General features: G+C 40.7%; 14 non-coding genes across 14 annotated transcripts; all 14 read right to left on the bottom strand.

The window, feature by feature from the left end:
* Positions 1–7,264: 7,264 nt before the first annotated feature.
* Positions 7,265–7,353, bottom strand: trnay-gua (transfer RNA tyrosine (anticodon GUA)). The gene is given in 2 exon segments: positions 7,265–7,300; positions 7,317–7,353. It is a non-coding gene; the product is annotated as a tRNA-Tyr (tRNA).
* A 336-nt stretch (positions 7,354–7,689) lies between these two features.
* On the bottom strand, positions 7,690–7,778 carry trnay-gua (transfer RNA tyrosine (anticodon GUA)). Its single transcript is given in 2 exon segments — positions 7,690–7,725; positions 7,742–7,778. It is a non-coding gene; the product is annotated as a tRNA-Tyr (tRNA).
* Positions 7,779–8,233: 455 nt separating this feature from the next.
* trnay-gua (transfer RNA tyrosine (anticodon GUA)) lies at positions 8,234–8,322 on the bottom strand. The gene is given in 2 exon segments: positions 8,234–8,269; positions 8,286–8,322. It is a non-coding gene; the product is annotated as a tRNA-Tyr (tRNA).
* A 402-nt stretch (positions 8,323–8,724) lies between these two features.
* Positions 8,725–8,813, bottom strand: trnay-gua (transfer RNA tyrosine (anticodon GUA)). The gene is given in 2 exon segments: positions 8,725–8,760; positions 8,777–8,813. It is a non-coding gene; the product is annotated as a tRNA-Tyr (tRNA).
* Positions 8,814–9,150: 337 nt separating this feature from the next.
* On the bottom strand, positions 9,151–9,239 carry trnay-gua (transfer RNA tyrosine (anticodon GUA)). The gene is given in 2 exon segments: positions 9,151–9,186; positions 9,203–9,239. It is a non-coding gene; the product is annotated as a tRNA-Tyr (tRNA).
* Positions 9,240–9,693: 454 nt separating this feature from the next.
* On the bottom strand, positions 9,694–9,782 carry trnay-gua (transfer RNA tyrosine (anticodon GUA)). The gene is given in 2 exon segments: positions 9,694–9,729; positions 9,746–9,782. It is a non-coding gene; the product is annotated as a tRNA-Tyr (tRNA).
* Positions 9,783–10,208: 426 nt separating this feature from the next.
* On the bottom strand, positions 10,209–10,297 carry trnay-gua (transfer RNA tyrosine (anticodon GUA)). Its single transcript is given in 2 exon segments — positions 10,209–10,244; positions 10,261–10,297. It is a non-coding gene; the product is annotated as a tRNA-Tyr (tRNA).
* Positions 10,298–10,632: 335 nt separating this feature from the next.
* On the bottom strand, positions 10,633–10,721 carry trnay-gua (transfer RNA tyrosine (anticodon GUA)). The gene is given in 2 exon segments: positions 10,633–10,668; positions 10,685–10,721. It is a non-coding gene; the product is annotated as a tRNA-Tyr (tRNA).
* A 394-nt stretch (positions 10,722–11,115) lies between these two features.
* trnay-gua (transfer RNA tyrosine (anticodon GUA)) lies at positions 11,116–11,204 on the bottom strand. The gene is given in 2 exon segments: positions 11,116–11,151; positions 11,168–11,204. It is a non-coding gene; the product is annotated as a tRNA-Tyr (tRNA).
* A 421-nt stretch (positions 11,205–11,625) lies between these two features.
* On the bottom strand, positions 11,626–11,714 carry trnay-gua (transfer RNA tyrosine (anticodon GUA)). Its single transcript is given in 2 exon segments — positions 11,626–11,661; positions 11,678–11,714. It is a non-coding gene; the product is annotated as a tRNA-Tyr (tRNA).
* A 426-nt stretch (positions 11,715–12,140) lies between these two features.
* On the bottom strand, positions 12,141–12,229 carry trnay-gua (transfer RNA tyrosine (anticodon GUA)). The gene is given in 2 exon segments: positions 12,141–12,176; positions 12,193–12,229. It is a non-coding gene; the product is annotated as a tRNA-Tyr (tRNA).
* Positions 12,230–12,567: 338 nt separating this feature from the next.
* On the bottom strand, positions 12,568–12,656 carry trnay-gua (transfer RNA tyrosine (anticodon GUA)). The gene is given in 2 exon segments: positions 12,568–12,603; positions 12,620–12,656. It is a non-coding gene; the product is annotated as a tRNA-Tyr (tRNA).
* Positions 12,657–13,109: 453 nt separating this feature from the next.
* Positions 13,110–13,198, bottom strand: trnay-gua (transfer RNA tyrosine (anticodon GUA)). Its single transcript is given in 2 exon segments — positions 13,110–13,145; positions 13,162–13,198. It is a non-coding gene; the product is annotated as a tRNA-Tyr (tRNA).
* Positions 13,199–13,590: 392 nt separating this feature from the next.
* Positions 13,591–13,679, bottom strand: trnay-gua (transfer RNA tyrosine (anticodon GUA)). The gene is given in 2 exon segments: positions 13,591–13,626; positions 13,643–13,679. It is a non-coding gene; the product is annotated as a tRNA-Tyr (tRNA).
* Positions 13,680–21,432: the final 7,753 nt, after the last annotated feature.

Consider the following 21,432-nt stretch of genomic DNA (forward strand, 5'->3'; position numbering starts at 1 on the left):
TTTGACCAGTCACGGTTATTTTTTGCAAAGCGTTCATCGTATTGTAGAAACGATTGATTTAAATAATTTGCATTTATGCCACCTTCAAACCCACATGTTAAAGCAGTCGGCTATGTAATGGCTGCTTAGGGTGGGGATAGTTTTAACAGTTCATTAAAATGAGGAGAATTTCTGCACACTTTGCAGCTCAGGTCAAAAAGGAGCATGGGTCAAGTGTGTACACTGTTAGATCTGGGTCCACAAAGTCTGCATCTCAGGGGCAGCCGTCCCGTGGTCACAACTGTGACTGTGACTGAACCCTTCATAAAATGACATGTCACCAGAAATTAAGGAACCATGCCATGTTGAAACATTATTAAATATACTGTGAGCTACTTTGACATCAACACATGCAGCTGCTGTGTCCTCCTTTAAAATTTTGTTTGCTTATGTTAATTAGAATTTAAATTAATGCTGTATGTTCGCCAAATAAGTATCTGCTTATGAGTTGTAAGAAATCGTTAATAATCTTATATAAGGAGTAGATGTTATTAATGGTTAAATTGAGCGATATGTTAATGGAGTCTGGCAGGCAGTGAGACAGACAGTCACAGTCCACAGTGTGTATTTTCAGAGCAGTGGGATTTTATTTTCAGTATAACGCGCTTAACTTTACACTGGCAGACAACTGACAGTTATAACGGCTGAATAACATGTCCAGTGTAGGACGTTGCTTTTTACTGTCGATTCGATCTTACGTTCCTGCAGTGTTCCTGCAGCCTGCCTCAGCTTCCTCACGTCTGGGGAAGAGGGGGTTGAGGTGAAACGACTCGCTTTAACCATAGATCACATATTAAATAGGATAACAACCTATTTAATAACTAGACTGCAGTAGCCTTCTAACTTTGTGATGCACAAGTGTTATAAATTGCTCCTTTAAATCTTTGGAGAAGTAAGTGTTTTTTGTCACTTTAAATAGCTCACTTTATTCAAAACTATTTATTGGACTTGTCATTGTTACATCTATCTCCAGCTAGTGTTACGACTTACCCCAGTAGTGAGGTGGGTTGTAACAACAGAACTCTTTTCTTTCGTCCAAGTGAGTTTTATTTGTCGAAGACGTGTATCAAAGCTTGAGCGATCTCGCACAAACAGCCGCTTACCAGTTACTGATGCAATGCTCAATCAAAAATTATTATTACCATCCCCGGTCTCCCCTAAAAATACTTAGTGACTTTCCACCACCGGTTCCAGCTTATAAAATGTATTCTCTTTACTGAGTAATACATCAGAAATGCAGTTTCAGTGCCAGAATAAACTGGTGTTGAGCAATCAAGTGCTAATGGTGAGATGTTAAGTTGATTTTTAGATAAAGATGTGATCTAATTTCTAGTGTAGAGGAATCTTTTTAGATCGTAATTTTTGTTTTTTTTATGAGGGTTAAGACGCCCAGAATGTGGCACAGGGTTACCAGTTGGCAGTGAATGCTGACATTTCTCTTTAATCACATGCAATTTTCTCTTAAGGAGAGAAAAGCAACCTAAGCAAGATCAAGTCACACACTCATGGCTCTCAAAAGCCTGCAGAGTGCAACATCAAAGCGGGGGGAGAAGTCACAGGGAAAGGCACAGCTAATGATACAGGTATATAATTGATTTTAATTATATGTGTGGTCGGGAATAACTGTCTTGCGGCAAACATCTCCTACAGCCTGAAAACTGCCAGTGTTGGCGCAGGAAATCAAAGTGTAACCTCTTCATAAAGTTTGGCTTTGGCGAGCAGGTTTAAGGTTATCGTTCCTTAATGGCACATAAATACGGCGAGATTGAGAAGAACCAGATCGCACCAATTTTCTGACAAAAGGTAATTTGAGGTGTCATGTGGGACAGAAGACCTCCTTCTAATTTCTGTAAGCCGTGAAGAAAACAAAGCGGTTATTCTCCTCCACACACGACGTCAACCCTCGACTTCCAATACAATTAAGCTTTCCCTCCTCGTTTTATTTTTCTTACCGAACACTCCGCACGTTGGACCTTTAGGTTTGACAAGCGCAGCCTTACACATGCTACATATGTCTCTCTTAGGCATTTTACACATTTCAACCAAATGGCTCAGCTGAAATCCTGCAGAAATTAGCTCTCGAGTCTGAACTCTTGGCCTCCAGACTGGGGAAACACAGTTTTCCCCCTCTGGTGACTGGATTTCACGACAAATTAACTCTCAAATTCACTTGAGGCATCCAGACATATTTCACACGACACCGGTTGTTGGTCTTGATACCTATATATATAATGTATGGAGATCTATTTATCCAGTGTCACAGATCTTTGAACCACTTCATATGGTCTCCAGCTCATCGAAAACTGCTGAATTGGTCCACAAAACATGACCACGTCTCTCCCATCCTGACTTCTCTACACTGGTTACCTGTTGCTTTTAGAATTCATTTTAAGATATTACTTACAAAGCCCTGAAAGATGTAGCTTCAACTTGTTTAGCTGATATTTCACTGCTCTATGTTTCCCCGCACTCCCTGAGATTCTTGGATGCGCAACTGCTGGTTGTTCTGTGGTCCAGATTTGTACTTAAGGGGAATAGAGCCTTTTCAGTTTGGGCTCCAGGACTGACAAATTACCTGCCTGAGATGATCTGGGCTCTTCCTCCTCCTCTACGGTCTTCAGTTTTTATTGCTTTTAGTTTAATTTCTTTTTGTTTAAAGTGTGTTCTGATTTAATTGTAAAACATTCTGTATCTGTGTTTTGAAAATATAAATAAAGCTAATTATTCTTCTTCTTATTATTATATAGTGTTGCATGGTATCATAATTATAATCTATTCAAATATTTTGCATGTAAAATCTTCAAGCAGTCAAGTGAAAGATGCTATACTTGTCCTAAAGTGTAGAACCAAAAGTATTCCAGGAACACATTCATATACAAACATAACTTATTGATTTGTAAAGGTCCAGTGTATAAGATTTACAAGGATCTATGGGCAGAATACGGCAGAAATTGAGTATAATATTCATAGGTTTGTTTTCATTAGTGTATAATGTGGATAGTGTGGATTATATCTACAGAGGGTCCTCTTCCACAGAGGCTGCCATGTTGCACCGTCATGTTTCTATAGTAGCCCAGGAAGGACAAACCAACCAGAGACATTTTTCACAATTTTTGCTTCCACTGTAATTTCTCTTGCAAGTTTCTCCTGTTTGCAATCTGCAAGCTCACCGCTGGATGCCACTAAATGCTACATACTGGCCCTTTAACATGCACACTAAACATAAAAACATCTCTGCACCAAAATACACTAAATTTTTCTGTCTATGCATTTGACATAATACGCAGATACAAATAGTCACGCCACCAACACACACATGCACAAAGAGCAGAAACAGATTTCACAGGCCCCCTTTCGACTTCTAAGTCGGGTGGATTTTTCTGATTCTGTCGAGGTTTTGTGGGGTGCAAAGAACAGCTTTGATGTCACCATATATCTTCCTGATCTCCCTGGCTCCGCTCTGGCCTCTGCTACCTTCAGGTTTTAGTTAAAGCACCCACCAAATGTCTAATTTAGGGCCAGGCTTATGGAAATTGGACTTAATATACTGCTTGCCCCTTTCTCCCAGAGTACCTTAACAGCCCCTCGGAGTTGGGGGACATAATTCACCAGTAAAGGTGTTTGGTCAAAACCGGGACTGAAAAATGTGTGTTGAAACAATGATGTGATGTGACGTTCTGTTTAAAAAAACAAACAAGGATGTACGGATGTTTCTAGCAGGTTGTGCATTTGTCACACTGAGATCATACCCAAACAACAGAGCAATTAATGACATGTATTTTGGATAATATGAATAAAACATTGACAGTCTGTATCTGTAACTACGTGTGTGTGCAGCTGGTTTCAGGTTAACGAGTCGATGTTAAAGCGGCCTCTGCACAGGGAAGTTCCACCAACAGTCAAGCTGTTAAACAAAAAAAGAACAATTAGGCTGAACATGAAGACCAGTACAAACACACAGGCACAGTCATGCCTTTTCTGCACGAGCGCCATGTGAAAATGAAATAGCTGAAAAGCATGAGAGCTGCAGTGTTTGATGCTGTAAAAGTAATATGTAATTTCTTTGTTTTAAAGCACTTTGGGCTGCACTTCTTGTATGAAGGATGCTATACAAATAGTTTTTCATTATTATGATTAAAAGTGAGATTTCAGTGGATACTTCTTTTTTAAAACCTTCATTCCTGACCTTTTTGTTTTCAAATACAATGTGCAGAGCGCAAAGTTCAGCATATGTGTAATACAGTAAACCTGAATTGAACTGAAAGGCATTGTTTGCAGTATGAATGCTCAGACACAGTTCAGACATGAAGAAGACCGATGAGTGTCAGAACATGATATTGAACATCTGCGGGGGACAAAAGTGGACTTAGAAAATACTTCTGGTGACACTGTAGGACATTATGATGTAGCTATAAGGAGGACATTTTTAATGGTGGCCTCATGTCAAACTTTCTCAAATGCAGCTCAACTCTACACTAAAATGTGCTTCTGAAAACATCTGAGGTGGGAAACAGGCAACATTTTAACAGAATCTTGATTCATATTTGACCAGCGCTCCAAGAGTCTGATCTGAGTTTCAAAAGCCTGGCGCGCTGCACTTGAAATGTGTGACGTGTAACTTTTCAAATCCAGACAGGTGACTCTCCTCATCATATCAGCCCCGCCCCATATTCAATAAAAGGTTGTAACTGGCCTGAGGAGATCCAGGATGGGCGGAAATCTGTCTGAACATTATACTGTGTTATAAAACTGTTTATAAAAGGGTTATACAATGCTTAATAGGGGAGGTTAACATACTTTACTTCAGTGTGAATGTGCATAATGCCTGACCAGTGGTTATGCACATTTTTGCCCATTTTCTAAAAATCTGGTTTTGCAGAGTATGTTGCTATATTATTGAAAGTTTATTGATTGATTCATTATTTATTTACTGTCCAAAACACAAAGACAACATAGTTGTTATGAGGTAATATGTTGCAGACTTTCAAAATCCTTCTGCACCGTCATGACACAATAAAGTCATAGTGACAAAAAGTAATTCAGACTTGATGTTCACTGCCTTGGATTGCAAACTAGAAACCAACAGCAGGCTAGTTAGCATAAACTAAAAATAGCCTGCAAAAATGTAAAGTATATATGATTTGTAAGTGATGAGCTAAAACTTGAAAACACACTGGTCCCTTGCGTTAAATGCAGATCATCAGTGGAAAGCTGTACATTAAAAAATATAATAAATAATAAAAAATATTGTCAACTAATTCCTTAAACACTTTGTATATTATATAAGCAGATCCACTGAGTCCTTTACAGACAGAGAAAACATCTGATTCTGAAATGAAAGGAAACCGAACATTATATGTGTGTATACTATACATTTGTGCACAACTCTGTACAGTTCAGTTCTGCATTGAACTACAATTTGTGGTTCACCATGAAACTATAAACACCATATTTTAATTCATGCCTTTTCCTTTGTTCATATCTATTCTGCCCCACACCACAACCCAGTTATGCAGAGGGCGAGACTTTGTATACACAGGGAACTGATACACGCAAATGCTTTGCTTTGCATTAAATCACCTTAACAAAACATGTGCACGAGGCCAACAGTCTCTCTCATCCTCCTTCTGCATTTGAATAAAAATGCACCTTGACGCAGAAAAAAAGAGAAGCTCTGAAATGTAAGCTCGTCTGTCCTTGATATCCCCACCAATTTATTCCGCCTGTCTGTCAGCGCTGCCATCCATCTGTAACATGAAGACAATGATGAAGCTGTCTCTCATTTGGCAGCTGTGGCCACTTGTCAGGAGCCAACCAACTCCTTTGCATGCAATGCGAATGTCCCAACCTACCTTGCAATGGGCAAGTCTTCATATTAAGCAGGTGGAGCCGGCTGGAGACAATCAGTAACGGAGGTGCAAAGCTAGTTGTAGCAGTGGGACAGGGAGGGGTGTGCATGAATTATTCCAACTGTGCTTTTGAGGAGTGCTGACATCTGCATACATATGACAATGCAATCAAACCAGCCTTGAGTAGCTGCCAAGACAGGTAGGCAGTAACACAAGAATGTGGGTCTGAAAAATGCCCCGAAACCGCTGGCAGGGCCTCAGACGAGGCACGACAACAAAAAGGAAAACGTCATCAAGGTGACACATCCTGTGTGCTTCAGAAACGATAATGAGGGTTTGGAAAGCTGACAAAAGAGCAGCGATTCATTACACCTAATGATGAATATGTCCAGAGGAAGAAAAAGCGCACACCTACTACAGCAATGTCTCTGAGAACAGTCACCACATCCGCATGCTCTTATGCCAATTAGGACACCAGAATATTCTTTCATCTTACATCTACTGACAGAAAGTGTGATCTACTGTTGACGTGTACTTATTCAGAGACAGTTTGCTTCTACTCCACCGGCCTGTTTCAACATTTATAGAGACAGTAAAATAAGTTGACAAAGCCTCCAAGTCTGAAAAGTGAACCCAATGTGAAAGTGCCTTAAATCTGCATTCTTTGAATGGCCAGCAGGACGTGACTCTATTAGCTGCAAAAAAAAGTTCAATTGTATGGAGGCTTATGAGAAAAGGAGGCTCATTCTAACTTCATTTATAACCTCAGTAAACAGTTTCCTAATGAGTTCATGGTTTCAATCCTAGTTCCAAGTCTTCCTCTATATGGCATGATGTTTATTTTATAAATTATAGTCCCACTTACAGTAAAAGAGATGATAAAGAGGTGGATGTTTTAGGGCTGTTCTACTGTGTGATTGGGAAGTAACTAAGTACAAGTAATTTGTGAACTTTAGTAGATTTTTCAAGTGTCTATAATTTACGTGAGTATATATTTTCCTGACAACTTTTTACTTTTACTCTACATTTTAATACAAATATCTATACTTTCTACTCCTTAAATTTTCAAAATAAGCTTGTTTAATTATTTATTTTTATTTTACATCATTTTGCACCACGTTCCAACATCAAGAAAGATTTCAAACTATAATTTTAAATGGATTTTTTAGCACATTGTTAAGATGATTCTGTGGTGTATCTATCCCTGCATACCGAACATGACAGATGACACTTCCGCTATGTTACAATGTTGTTCACTTAATGAACCAGTGGATGTGGACGTTTTTCCAAACAAATCAAGCAATGACATCCACACTTCTGAATTCAATTACATTGGCATCTCCCCAGATACAAAGCAGAAACCCATTAAAAGCACATCCTTCGAGCCGGAGTTGAACCAGCGACCTAAGGATACCTGTCATCAACAACCTACAGTCCTCCGCTCTACCAACTGAGCTATCGAAGGGAACGTGCAAGCTAGGACCCCAAAGAGTTATGGCAACATTACAAAAAGCCACCTGTCTTAGTGTATGTACAGCATTGGCTCATTAAATACTGTTCCATTCACAACAAATTTACTAAAGATTTAAGCTGTCCACTTAATGTAAAAATTTGCCTGGAAATCTCTGCTTGAAGTCATTTGAGAACACAACCTCTTTTATGTGCCAAGGTTGATGTCAGTGAGCAAATGTAACATCGGATGTGTCTTTCTTTCCACACAAATCAAGCAGTGAAGCCCACACTTGAAACTGGTTGCTTTTGCATCTCTCCAGAAACAAACTGGAAACTCATGAAAAGAACATCCTTCGAGCCGGAGTTGAACCAGCGACCTAAGGACACCTGTCATTAACAACCTACAGTCCTCCGCTCTACCAACTGAGCTATCGAAGGGAACACACAGAGTACAATCCCAAAGAGTTACAGGGGCATTACAAACAGCCATGTGTTTTACTCTGCCCCCTGATATTTCATGATTTGAATCATTAGTTAGAGCCCCCATAGTCAACTGAGACCCTTTCGGTTGAGCATTTGTTTTTTTGTTACAGGATAAAATAGATAGAAGCTTACAAAAATGCACTGGGAGAACATGGAGAGCTGATGAGAACATGGAGAAAGGAGTAGCTGATAAAAAAATTTGCCTGCAACTCTCTGCTTGAAGTCTTTTGAGAACACCCCTTTTTTTGCTATGTTGCATATGTACCAAAGTTAACATCAGTGATCAAGAGTAACATCAGATGTGGACAAGCCTCTTCTTTCCACACAAATCAAGCAGTGAAGCTCACACTTGTGAAATTGGTTACTTTTGTGTTTCTCCATATACAAACTGGAAACCCATGAAAAGCACATCCTTCGAGCCGGAGTTGAACCAGCGACCTAAGGATACCTGTCATTAACAACCTACAGTCCTCCGCTCTACCAACTGAGCTATCGAAGGGAACACACTGGGAGAACATTTCAGTGAGGAATTAAAGAGTGAAAGGCGTAGCTGATAAAGAAGTTTCAGCTCTTGTTTTATACCTACGTCATTGCACACAGAACAATGCAACAGCATGACAGGCTGTAAACTTTACAAATCGAGTCTCAAAATCACCACAAAACTAATTGAGATGGAAAAAGAGAAGAGTGATAGAAACTCAGAGCTGTCAGCCACCTCATCAATCCAGGGTCACCAGCAGAGCGTGTAGAGGAGGTGATGCTCACTTGCTATGTTGCATACCGGCCAATGTTGATGTCTGTCACCAAACCTAACATCGGATCAAGAAATAAAAGCCATACTTGTGTAATTGATTGCTTTCGCATCTCTTCAGATACACATTGGAAACCCATGAAAAGCACATCCTTCGAGCCGGAGTTGAACCAGCGACCTAAGGATACCTGTCATTAACAACCTACAGTCCTCCGCTCTACCAACTGAGCTATCGAAGGGAACGTGCAAGCTAGGACCTCAAAGAGTTATGGCAACATTGCAAAAAGCCACCTGTCTTAGTGTATGTACAGTATTGGCTCATTAAATACTGTTCCATTCACAACAAATTTACTAAAGATTTAAGCTGTCCACTTAATGTAAAAATTTGCCTGGAAATCTCTGCTTGAAGTCATTTGAGAAAACAACCTCTTTTATGTGCCAAGGTCGATGTCAGTGAGCAAATGTAACATCGGATGTGTCTTTCCTTTCCACACAAATCAAGCAGTGAAGCCCACACTTGAAACTGGTTGCTTTTGCATCTCTCCAGAAACAAATTGGAAACCCATGAAAAGAACATCCTTCGAGCCGGAGTTGAACCAGCGACCTAAGGATACCTGTCATTGACAAACTACAGTCCTCCGCTCTACCAACTGAGCTATCGAAGGGAACACACAGACTACCATCCCAGAGATTTACAGGGGCATTGCAAATAGCCATGTGTTTTACTCTGCCCCCTGATATTTGATGATTTGAATCATTAGTTAGAGCCCTCATAGTCAACTGAGACCCTTTCGGTTGAGCATTTGTTTTTTCGTTACAGGATAAAATAGATAGAAGCTTACAAAAATGCACTGGGAGAACATGGAGAGCTGATGAGAACATGGAGAAAGGAGTAGCTGATAAAAAATTTGCCTGCAACTCTCTGCTTGAAGTCTTTTGAGAACACCCCTTTTTTTGCTATGTCGCATATGCACCAAAGTTAACGTCAGTCATCAAGAGTAACATCAGATGTGAACAAGCCTCTTCTTTCCACACAAATCAAGCAGTGAAGCTCACACTTGTGAAATTGGTTACTTTTGTGTTTCTCCATATACCAACTGGAAACCCATGAAAAGCACATCCTTCGAGCCGGAGTTGAACCAGCGACCTAAGGATACCTGTCATCAACAACCTACAGTCCTCCGCTCTACCAACTGAGCTATCGAAGGGAACATGCTGGGAGAACATTTCAGTGAGGAATTAAAGAGTGAAAGGCGTAGCTGATAAAGAAGTTTCAGCTCTTGTTTTATACCTACGGCATTGCACACAGAACAATGCAACAGCATGACAGGCTGTAAACTTTACAAATCGAGTCTCAAAATCACCACAAAACTAACTGAGATGGAAGAAGAGAAGAGCGATAGAAACGCAGAGCTGTCAGCCACCTCATCAATCCAGGGTCACCAGCAGAGTGAGTAGAGGAGGTGATGCTCACTTGCTATGTTGCATACCGGCCAATGTTGATGTCTGTCACCAAACGTAACATCGGATGTGGACATTTCTTTCCACAAAAATAAAGAAATAAAAACCGTACTTGTGTAATTGGTTGCTTTTGCATCTCTTCAGATACACATTGGAAACCCATGAAAAGCACATCCTCCGAGCCGGAGTTGAACCAGCGACCTAAGGATACCTGTCATCAACCACCTACAGTCCTCCGCTCTACCAGCTGAGCTATCGAAGGGAATGTGCAAGCTAGGACCTCAAAGAGTTACAGCAACATTGCAAAAAGCCACCTGTCTTAGTGTATGTACAGTATTGGCTCATTAAATACTGTTCCATTCACAACAAATTTACTAAAGATTTAAGCTGTCCACTTAATGTAAAAATTTGCCTGGAAATCTCTGCTTGAAGTCATTTGAGAACACAACCTCTTTTATGTGCCAAGGTTGATGTCAGTGAGCAAATGTAACATCGGATGTGTCTTTTCTTTCCACACAAATCAAGCAGTGAAGCCCACACTTGAAACTGGTTGCTTTTGCATCTCTCCAGAAAAACTGGAAACCCATGAAAAGCACATCCTTCGAGCCGGAGTTGAACCAGCGACCTAAGGATACCTGTCATTATCAACCTACAGTCCTCCACTCTACCAACTGAGCTATCGAAGGGAACACACTGGGAGAACATTTCAGTGAGGAATTAAAGAGTGAAAGGCGTAGTTGATAAAGAAATTTCAGCTCTTGTTTTATACCTACGTCATTGCACACAGAACAATGCAACAGCATGACAGGCTGTAAACTTTACAAATCGAGTCTCAAAATCACCACAAAACTAACTGAGATGGAAGAAGAGAAGAGTGATAGAAACGCAGAGCTGTCAGCCACCTCATCAATCCAGCAGAGCGTGTAGAGGAGGTGATGCTCACTTGCTATGTTGAATACTGGCCAACGTTGATGTCTGTCACCAAACCTAACATCGGATCAAGAAATAAAAGCCATACTTGTGTAATTGGTTGCTTTTGTGTTTCTCCATATTACAAACTGGAAACCCATGAAAAGCACATCCTTCGAGCCGGAGTTGAACCAGCGACCTAAGGATACCTGTCATCGACAACCTACAGTCCTCCGCTCTACCAACTGAGCTATCGAAGGGAATGCACAAGTTAGGACCCCAAAGAGTTACAGGGATATAAACAGCCACCTTTCTTAGTGTATGTACAGTATTAGCTCATTAAATACCGTTCCATTCACCACAAATTTACTAAATGTAGAAGCTATCCACTTAATGCACCAGTGGACATGGGGAAACTTTTATTTTTGTCTGAAGAAGTCAAGCTATAAAAAATACAGCTCTGAAAGACTTACCCAGAAATCTCTGCTTGAAGTCATTCGAGATCACAAGTTCTTTTTTGTTAAGTCGCATATGTGCCAAGGTTGACGTCACTCAGCAATTGAAACATTGGATGTGGACGAGCCTTTCCTTTCCACACAAATCAAGCAGTAAGCTCACACTTGTGAAACTGGTCACTTAAACATTTCTCCATATACAAACTGGAAACCCATGAAAAGCACATCCTTCGAGCCAGAGTTGAACCAGCGACCTAAGGATACCTGTCATTAACAACCTACAGTCCTCCGCTCTACCAACTGAGCTATCGAAGGGAACGTGCTGGGAGAACATTTCAGTGAGGAATTAAAGAGTGAAAGGCGTAGCTGATAAAGAAGTTTCAGCTCTTGTTTTATACCTACGTCATTGCACACAGAACAATGCAACAGCATGACAGGCTGTAAACTTTACAAATCGAGTCTCAAAATCACCACAAAACTAACTGTGATGGAAGAAGAGAAGAGTGATAGAAACGCAGAGCTGTCAGCCACCTCATCAATCCAGGGTCACCAGCAGAGCGTGTAGAGGAGGTGATGCTCACTTGCTATGTTGCATACCGGCCAATGTTGATGTCTGTCACCAAATGTAACATCAGATGTGGACTTTTCTTTCCACAAAAATCAAGAAATAAAAGCCACACTTGTGTAATTGGTTGCTTTTGTGTTTCTCCATATACAAACTGGAAACCCATGAAAAGCACATCCTTCGAGCCGGAGTTGAACCAGCGACCTAAGGATACCTGTCATCAACAACCTACAGTCCTCCGCTCTACCAACTGAGCTATCGAAGGGAACGTGCAAGCTAGGACCTCAAAGAGTTATGGCAACATTGCAAAAAGCCACCTGTCTTAGTGTATGTACAGTATTGGCTCATTAAATACTGTTCCATTCACAACAAATTTACTAAAGATTTAAGCTGTCCACTTAATGTAAAAATTTGCCTGGAAATCTCTTCTTGAAGTCATTTGAGAACACAACCTCTTTTATGTGCCAAGGTCGATGTCAGTGAGCAAATGTAACATCGGATGTGTCTTTCTTTCCACACAAATCAAGCAGTGAAGCCCACACTTGTTAAATCAGTTGCTTTTGCATCTCTCCAGACACAAACTGGAAACCCATGAAAAGAACATCCTTCGAGCCGGAGTTGAACCAGCGACCTAAGGATACCTGTCATTAACAACCTACAGTCCTCCGCTCTACCAACTGAGCTATCGAAGGGAATACACAGAGTACAATCCCAAAGAGTTACAGGGGCATTACAAACAGCCATGTGTTTTACTCTGCCCCCTGATATTTGATGATTTGAATCATTAGTTAGAGCCCTCATAGTCAACTGAGACCTTTTCGGTTGAGCATTTGTTTTTTCGTTACAGGATAAAATAGATAGAAGCTTACAAAAATGCACTGGGAGAACATGGAGAGCTGATGAGAACATGGAGAAAGGAGTAGCTGATAAAGAATTTGCCTGCAACTCTCTGCTTGAAGGCATTTGAGATCACCCCTTTTTTGCTATGTTGCATATGTACCAAGGTTAACGTCAGTCATCAAGAGTAACATCAGATGTGGACAAGCCTCTTCTTTCCAAAGAAATCAAGCAGTGAAGCTCACACTTGTGAAATTGGTTATTTTTGCGTTTCTCCATATACAAACTGGAAACCCATGAAAAGCACATCCTTCGAGACGGAGTTGAACCAGCGACCTAAGGATACCTGTCATTAACAACCTACAGTCCTCCGCTCTACCAACTGAGCTATCGAAGGGAATGTGCAATTGAGGACCTCAAAGAGTTATGGCAACATTGCAAAAATTCACCTGTCTTAGTGTATGCACAGTATTAGCTTATAAAAATACTGTTCCATTCACCACAAATTTACTGAATATAGAAGTTATCCATTTAATGCACCAGTGGCAGCTCTGGGCAAAATGCAGCTCTGAAAAACTTGCCCAGAAATCTCTGCTTGAAATCTTTTGAGACCACAACTTCTTTTTTGTTACGTTGCATATGTGCCATGGTTGACATCGGTGAACAATTGTAACATTGGATGTGGACAAGCCTTTTCTTTCCACACAAATCAAGCAGTGAAGCTCACACTTGTGAAATTCAGTGTTTTCGCATCTCTCCAGAGACAACGGGAAACCCATGAAAAGCACATCCTTCGAGCCGGAATTGAACCAGCGACCTAAGGATACCTGTCATTAACAACCTACAGTCCTCCGCTCTACCAACTGAGCTATCGAAGGGAATGTGCAAATTAAGACTCCAAAGAGTTACAGGGATATAAACAGCTACCTTTCTTAGTGTATGTACAGTATTAGCTCATTACATAGTGTACTGTTCACCACAAATTTACTAAAGACTAAAGCTGACCACTTAATTTACCAGTTGACATTGGAAAGCTTTTATTTTTGTCTGAACAAATCAAGCTATGAAACCCACAACGGGTCAACATTGACATTCTTCACTTAATGAACCCCTGGATGAGCTTTTTCCTTTTGCACCAATCAGCCAAACAAATCCACACTTGTGAAATTGATTACTGATTATTTTTGTGTCTCTCAGACACAAATTGGAAACCCATGAACCATAAAAAAATGCAACAAGATGAAAGTGATGTAAAAGACATAACACATAACAAGACAAAAAGGACGTACCAAGACAAAAACAGTGTAAAATACATAACAAGATGAAAACAACATTGTGACAAGATGAAAAAGATGTAAGAAAACAACATAAGTCATAATAAGAAGAAAGCCACATAACAAGATGAAAACAACAGAATGCCAAAGGTGAAAATGGCATAAAAGACATAACGAGACTAAAACAAAAGAAAGTGTAACAAGACAAAAATGCCATAAATATGTAACAAGATGAAAAACAGCTTTAAAGATGTAAGAAGGTGAAAAGGACATAACAAGATGAAACTTACATAAGTCATGACAAGATGAAAACAACATTACAAGACAAAAAGAGAACAAGACAGAGAAAGATGAAAAAGTCATAAAAAGTCAAAACAAGATGAAAGTAAAATAACAAGACTGTGCTTTTTTACTTTTCCTTAAGTAAAGAAGTTGAATCAGTACTTCAGTCTTTTTTTCTTTTTTTTTTACACAAGTATCTGTACTTCTACTGGAGTGAAGAATGTGTGTACTTTTGCAACTTCTGTCCACCAGCTCCAAACTCTTGTCAGTATTACCGTGCATCCTCTCTTTGCAAAAAAACAAGATGGCAACCGCCATAATGCCAAACTTACGGCTCCAAAACAGCAGTCCAAAAACCAGTGGGTGACAGCATGGTTGCTGTGTCTACTTATTCTACTGTCTAATGTTTATACAGTTCAATACATGGCTTCTCCATAATCCCCTTGTTCTCTATTGTGCTGTGCCGATATTTGATTTATACTTACCTATTTTGTTACTCACATCAATAAAACCACAATTGTGTGCTCCTGACCGCCATGCAGCTGGGTGCACAGGCTTTAGTTCAAGGGCATCTTCATGTTGTTTACAAAGGGAGGAGGGAGATTTATACTTTCCCTTCTCCTGCCATGATTTTCCTGGTTGAGATGGGGATTCACTCCCCGGCTCACAATCACAAACTTCTCTGGTCCTCCAAGTAGCCCGATGCAACAGCGCAAACATACTGACATAACATGTTGTCTCATCTGCCAGGCAGAGGATCTCCCAGATATGTGTGGATGTACAACTTAAACCTCTGACACTTAAAGCAGGAAGCGGTGATGGATGGAGTCTGAGCAACTGACAAAACTGAAGAGGACACCTTCTCATGTTACCATGGAGACACTTTCATCAACCAGAGGAGGTGTCGGACTGTCGGACGATGGAAGAAGATACCAGATGGGATAACTGGACTCTCATCCACAAACTCCACCAGAGCTGAAATTCTCTCCAGTGTGTAATACGAATGGCGCAGACACTCACAGGCACTCATGAACAAAATACGAGAGCAAGTCTTTCTTATGTACATAAATCTTGTGCATTGACATCATAATCTTCCTAACTGAAGGAGGAAACCCTTTAAAAGAACCCTTTGATTGACCGTCCAAGGTGATGTGAGATCTGAACTTAAGAAGAGAGAGATTTACGGGGAGATCTATTTTAGGGTACGAGTTTGTGTTTGCGAAAAGTTGAAACAGTGTCAGAGTAACCTTGGGTAGGGGGTTAAAGGATGACCAACGCTGAGCAAGGTTAACCATCCACTATGAAAAACCGGCGCTTCATTTGGTTAAAGTAGTTGCTGAAGTAACATAACATCAACCAAGTGCTCAGGAAATTCCAGTATCAGAAAAAACTTCAAATGTTTTTCATACATATTCTCATAAAGCACAATTTTTAGCTAGTAGCCTCCGAAATGGCTGTTAATCAGTTGTTGTACAGTTTTGAATGGATTGCTATGAAATAATGTCTTCTTACTTTCATCTAGAACCAACAGCAGTCTGGGAAAGGCCTTTTCCTATTTCGACATGTCGCCATGACATGGATGTATTAAGAGAGCTGGATACCGTGTTCTTGAATGGTGTCCCAGTCATTCCAGTGTTAAGTGCTTTTCAGGTTGAGGGAGCGTATGCTGAAAAGGTTTCAGGCAGTTTCATGGCCCACAGATCAGTCCAGTTCTACGGAGGTGCAAAAGCATGTACCCGCAGTTTAATATCTCACGCCCTCAGTTGAAATGTGAATGATAAAGTGCCAAGTGCAAGGCGATAAGTCAGACAGCCAAGGTGTCTGCAGCTGCCTATGTATGCCTCCATTTGGGAATATCTTCAGGGCTCACAGATTGTCTCTATGTGCATCTTCCATTTTGGCTCATGTATGTGCAGGTGAATATAGATCAGTGGGTGTCGTGATTACTAAATACTGTCCACTGGTCACTGTTCTCATTGCTCTGAAACAGCTGTGCTAGTCAATCACAGTTAAACGAGATAACAGCAGCACAGCAAAGCTTTACTTCAGGAAACGTCTGGATAGTTCAGAGCATCGTGACATGAATGCATCATAAAAAATCTGCACCCAAAGACAGATGGAGTATCAGCTAGTTATAATAAGAACAATGGTGGGAAAAAAAGAAACCAAAAGAGACTGGTGCCTCCTGGCTGATGACCTGCAGTTGGCACAATGCACTTTTTTACCACACCTTGTACCTAATTGCATACTTTAGTAATTAATGTTCCACAACAGCACATGCACCACTGGCCAAGTAGTTAATTTGGTAGAACAAGCACGCCATGTACTGAGGCTTTGAGTGGCTGTGGGTTCGACTCCTGTCTGCAGCCCTTTGCTGTGTGTCATCAGTCTTTCTCTCTGTCATATCTTCAGCTGTTCTATCAATAAAGGCATAAAAGCACCCCCAAAATACTACGGTGTTTGTACTGCAATGTGTTTCAAGAATAAAACATGAGCTGCTTTTGCTAAAAAGAAAGTTGGAGAGCTTATGACGAGCCCTGCTAATCAGACATCTCCTTCATAAAAACACCTGAATGACAAGTTACAAGCAACCAGTCTGGTGTGTGTACAGGTCTGTATGGTTATATTGTAGCTGTCTGGTGTTGTTTTCAGGTGATTTAAAGAAGGTAAACACAGTGAACAGCCATGTGTAGCCATATCAGTGCAGCACTTTTCAGAGGCTGCGGACCCATAAAGCAAAGTGTTGCTGTGAAAAGGAGTGACATGCTATATTCACCTCTCACAGTTTGCAACTTTTTCCAGTTGTCTTCCAGCATAATCTGTTCATCAGGGACCAGTAACACCTATTATTTTTCATTGCTGCTCCTGCCTTGCACTGTAGATACTAGTGCACCCCCACTAATTTCAGATGGACCCCCCAGTCATTTTACTCAGGAACCGGGCCTGCCTCCTTCTCTGGCTGAGTCAGCTGACTTCCTGCTGGCACCCCACACATGTGAATGGTTTAATTTACTGATATGGCCCATTGAGGCTTTTTAAATGTTATTGGACATAATAGCTCAAATTCTGATATTGGGTTATTTTTAAGGTGTTTCTGATCCTTCAGTCATCAAAATCTCGTGGAAAACCTTCCCAGAAAAGTGGAGGCTGTTTTAGCAGCATATAAATACACATGGATTTTCGAATGAGACGTTTAACAATCACATGGCTGTAAAGTTGGATTGTCCACACACTTTTGACCGTATAGTGCAGATAGACAGACCTCTGATGAGGTCACAGATGAAACGGCAGGGCAGAAACACAAAAGAGACAGAAAGAGACAGAGGAGGCTGATTTATTGACAACAATGTGGAGATGTGATGGATCTGGGCATCGAAGGAGCATTCCTCCCCGAACAGACGTGACGGGGAGACGGAGAGGGAGAAGCGGAGATGTGGCAAAGAGTAGAACAAGAAAGGAAACAGGACAGACAGTGAGACAGAAAAATCAGAGCAAATGTTTCAAAGTGGTAAAAAATGGAAGGACGACCAGCAAGACCAGTTAATAGGTTGATGACAGATGAGGTGAGGGGCAAACAAAAGAGAGAAAAAGTTACCAAAGGGAGAAGAAAAAAGGGGATAAAAGGCTGGGAAGAGAGAAAAGAAAGAGGGGATTAGGAAAGGAAAGAGGGAGAGGGCAGAAAAAGTTGCAAAAGCAAAAGAAAGAAGAGACAGAGGGAGAAAGAAAGATCACAAGGGATACAGAAGTGAGACAAAATAGTACTGACACAGATAGACAAGGGAGGGGGAGATAAAGAAAGAGGGAGTGGGGAGGAGAAAAAAGGAGAAAACAGCTTTTCTAAGCCAGCCGGGAGGAGAGTGCCAGCTGTGTTTATCTGACCTTTGACCTCAAGGCCACTCCAATCTCTACAAGACCTCAGTCTGACTAGCAGGCGTACACACACACACACACACACACACACACACACACACACACACACACACACACACACACACTCTCTCTCTCTCTCTCTGAATGTACCTCACCACAGTATGGCTGCAAACAGTGGATTACTGAGGCACTACTTTACCTGATTAAAACAGAGCAAAGGTTAGACCCACTGGCCAGGCAGGAAACAGACATTTGTCTGTCAGAAGAAAACACCTGGAGGAAAATTTTACTTTCCCCAAATTGAGTAACACTACAGGGAGGCAGTTTTGTTTTTAACACATTCATCACATCACACTTCTAAATTTCAAGATATTAGTTTATCCACTTTGTCAAGCATAAATTGCCTTTTGGAAATTAAAAATTATGCCGCCTCCCACCAAAAGAATCTCCTAGAATCAGTTTCTGAATTCATGTGAGATGATAAAGAGTCCCAGCAGTCACTAGATCAACAAAAGTGTATTTATTATTAATTGAAAATAGTCACCAACATGTCCCCAAAATGAAACAATATATTTATGAGCTGTTTTGTTTTTTAAAAATACAGATATTTGAGTATGAACCAATCCATATAGCAGGTGACGTTCTGGGGACCGTTCCCTAAAGGTTCTCTAAAGGTGACGAATGTCCCAAACCTTTACAGAACATTGGAAACGTTCCTCAAACATCCTGTTTTGGTTATGAAAGTGCTGCAGTGCAGTGCAGTGCTCACAACACAACGTTACAAAGAGACGATATTTGTAATGTAAACAGGACGCTCCCATATGGGTCTGAGTTGGTCATATCATAACATTCCATATATGGCTTTTGGGACACATTCCATTTTCGTTATTTTATGATAAAATTGTGGCATTACAAAAAGGTGTTTGGGACATTAACAGAACATTCCCTTATGGTTCCCTGTTAGTTACAATGTTCTATTAGAATATGGAATAAGTCGAATCAAAGAGTTGATGAAGAAAGATGGAATGGAAATTAATATTTCTGCTGGGAAAAATCCAAAATAAAAGTCAACAATCATGTTTATAAAAGAGAGATCTGAGAAAATGTCACTTTTAGCGTGTTCTGAGGATATCAAGTTCACGAGTATCCTGGATATGATCAGATTTTTGGTGTATCCTGGTTATGTTTTGCACATGTACACATAATCTCCCAGTTTCAGAAACCGGGATAAGACCTTATCCTGGTTTTGAGAAACCTGGATATGCTACCTGAAGTACTAAACCAGGATAATGTGTCATGTAAAAGACCTTATCATGGTTTCTGAACACTCCATGTTAGTGCTGAACAGAGCTTGTGAGCGATCAAGATACACAGAGCACACAGATGACCCGAAACCCAGATACTGTTAGAACCATGTATAGAAGGATATGAAGATCAAGGTTTCTCATGTTTCATGTAAACGCCATATCCGAGTGTGATCAAAACCAGGATGAGACTCATGACCAGGATACTTGTGCACATGTACATGTAGTCGACCGCAGAAATATTTAGCATCATAACAAATAACAGAATCTATAAAAACTGAACACCCTTTAAATAACTCCACATCACGACTGTCTAGGAACTTCCCAGGAACATCACAATTTCTGTCTAGGACTGGGTTTGGGACTTTGAATAATTCATTTCCAGTAAAAACTAACGTAACACCAACTTTATCCTGTAAAGGACCAGTGTGTAGGATTTTGTGGCAGCTTGCAGATTGCGTCGCTCCCCTTCCTAGCGTGCAGGAGAACCTATAGCAGTCATGATAAATAGAAAACGCCCTCTCTAGAGCCAGTGTTTGGTTTGTGCATTTTGGTTTTTTTTTTCCAAGACAGTTCCACCTAGTCCCGCAATCAAGGATGTGCTGTCGAGGCAACAAGTACTAGCCAATCACGGCACAATAGCAGTAGCCAATCTTAGCATGATAGGGCGGTACTAGGTGAAACAGTGTTGGGGAAAAACATGGACCTGGGCCCTTTGTAGATATAAGTGGCTCAGGTAAGGAAATGAAGATGCAGCCATTCTTATTTTCAGGTGATTCTACATTAATGAAAACATACTTTAAATTTCAAATGTTTCGTGGGGCAGCGAGTCACATTATCATCTCAACACGGACGTCCAGATATCCTGACTTTTAGCCTGTGATTCTGGTTAAGCCACAAAAACATTTGATACTACATTTCCTGTAATGCAACCAATAGCATCTTTTTTTGTTAAACCTGCTGAACATTCCTGCCTGGTAAATGTCTTTGAAACTCCACACCCCAATTTGTAATGCAGGCTTTCATGACACGAGGATTATTTTCTCAGACATGATGGACACATCATACAAACAAGTGTTTTCATAGCAGGATTAGTAGTATCAATCAGGTTGAATAAACTAACTTATCAAAGGGACACTCCACTCATTTTTCCACTTGTCTTCTTACTGTGTAAAAGTTCAAAAAACAGCTCTTTCAACTATGACCAACGTTTCACCTGACATCAAACAATATAATTATATATTAATAAATCCTGAATTTATATGTTCATATTCTTTGATAAAGGATTAAAGTTAGGGTTCTAAAGAGCATTATAAAATATATTAAGTTTCAATATGTTAAAATTCCACGCAGTATCTTCAATATTTAAAGAAGTAAACAAGTGTGAAGTGGAAGAAAACCAACGAGGGGAAGTTATACTGCTTTTTGTGCCAGCAGATGAGAGCTGCTCCCTAATCCTGCAGCCCTGGCCTCTGGCAGTAAGCTCCACTCACAGGCCAGACACACACAAACACACACTTACACACACTTACACACAATGTGTAGGCCAGATCAAAGCCTGACAGCCTCCACAGACCCCCACTACAGCCTGAAATATGTCTCTGTGTCTCCGTGCCTCGCCTTTCTTTCTCGTTTTTTTTGCCGTTTCTCCTCATCTTTTTCGATTTCTCCCTCATTTCTTGCCCTCTCGCCCTTAATATCCTCTGTCCCCAAACTTCTGCTCTGTCCTCTCCCCACTTTTCTCCCTCTTTCGGCTCCGTATGTCTCGTTCGATCCCCGTGAAATATGTCCAGCTGGATTTAGCTTCTTCCTCCTCAGCGCTCGGCTCACCAACCCAAGAGAGAGAAAGAGGAGCAGCTGGTTTTACACAACAAGAGGAAGGGATGGATGGATTGGGGGGG

This window comes from Lutjanus erythropterus, chromosome 11, assembly GCF_056507025.1.
Source record: "Lutjanus erythropterus isolate fLutEry1 chromosome 11, fLutEry1.hap2, whole genome shotgun sequence".
Classification (NCBI taxonomy): domain Eukaryota; kingdom Metazoa; phylum Chordata; class Actinopteri; order Lutjaniformes; family Lutjanidae; genus Lutjanus; species Lutjanus erythropterus.